Below are 1,472 nucleotides of genomic sequence, written 5' to 3' on the forward strand. Positions count from 1 at the left end.
ATTTTTGCTTAAATTTGTATGAAACTAATTAAAACATTGAGAAAAGTGCTTGGAGATGCTGACACACTAAATCCAGTTGACGGAACTCCATAGGACAGAAGTAAAATTCTTTTGCTTAAATTTGCCAGAGATTCACACACGAAACATTAAGCAGTGCTTGGAGATGCTGGGGATTGAACCCAGGACCTCATACATGCGAAGCATGCGCTCTACCACTGAGCTACATCCCCATTTAGGTGCACTGTGTTTTGTTTCTGTAGGTTTACAAACACACTCAATCCTTTAAGTGATGTCTACAGGACAGAAGTAAAATTCTTTTGCTTAAATTTCCATGAATCTAATTAAACATTAAACAGTGCTTGGAGATGCTGGGGATTGAACCCAGGACCTCATACATGCAAAGCATGCAGCTCTACCACTGAGCTACATCCCCGTTTAGGTGCACTGATTTTTGTTTCTGTAGGTTTACAAACACACTAAATCCAGTTGCAGGAACTTTACAGGACAGAAGTAAAATTCTTTTTGCCTAATTCACATCAAACATTAAGCAGCGTTTCGCCAATGCTGGGGATTGAGCCCAGGACCTCATATATTCAAAGCATGTACTCTACCACTGAACTACATCCCCATTTAGGTCCACTGTGTTTTGTTTCTGAAGGCTTTATAAACACACTCAATCCTTTTTGAATGATGTCTAAAGGACAGAAGTAAAATTATTTTGCTTAAATTTTGCCAGCGTTTCACTAAAACATTAAGCAGTGCTTGAGATGCTGGGGATTGAACCCAGACCTCATATACATGCAAAGCATGCGCGGTTGATAAACACACTCAATCCAGTTGCGAGATGAACTCTACAGGACAGAAAAGTAGTACTCCTTTTGCTTATATTTGCATGAATCTACTCAAACATTAAGCAGTGCTTGGGAGGTGCTGTGGGATTAAAACCTAGGACCTCGTACACATGCAAAGTGCATGCGCTCTGGTACCACTGAGCTTCATCCCCATTTCAGTGCACATACATTGATTGTGTTTCTGTAGGTTGACAAACACACTAAATCCATGCTATGAAAACTCAAAGAGACAGAAGTGGCAAAATTCTTTTTTGCTTACATTTGCATGAAACCTAACTTAACATTAAGAAAGTGCTTGAGATATTTGACACATTAAATCCAGATGATTTGAACTCCTCCATAGGACAGAAGTAAAATTTTTTGCTTAAATTTGCCAGATTCACACGAAACATTAAGCAGTGCTTAGAGATGCTGGGATTGAACCTAGGACCTCATACATGCAAAGTGCATGCACTCTACCACTGGAGCTGGCACATCCCATTTAGGTGCACTCCGTGTTTTGTTTCTGTAGGTTTACAAACACATTCAACTTTAAATGATGCCTACAGGACAGAAGTAAAATTCTTTTGCTTAAATTAGCATGAATCTAATTAAACAGTGCTTGGAGATGCTGGGATTGAA

At 39.3% G+C, this 1,472-nt stretch overlaps 2 non-coding genes across 2 annotated transcripts; both read right to left on the bottom strand.

Moving 5' to 3' along the window:
• Positions 1 to 158: 158 nt before the first annotated feature.
• Positions 159 to 230, bottom strand: trnaa-cgc. Its single transcript has one exon. It is a non-coding gene; the product is annotated as a tRNA-Ala (tRNA).
• A 130-nt stretch (positions 231 to 360) lies between these two features.
• Positions 361 to 433, bottom strand: trnaa-ugc. Its single transcript has one exon. It is a non-coding gene; the product is annotated as a tRNA-Ala (tRNA).
• Positions 434 to 1,472: the final 1,039 nt, after the last annotated feature.

This window comes from Cyprinus carpio, unplaced genomic scaffold (assembly GCF_018340385.1).
Source record: "Cyprinus carpio isolate SPL01 unplaced genomic scaffold, ASM1834038v1 S000004298, whole genome shotgun sequence".
In the NCBI taxonomy this organism is placed as follows: Eukaryota; Metazoa; Chordata; class Actinopteri; order Cypriniformes; family Cyprinidae; genus Cyprinus; species Cyprinus carpio.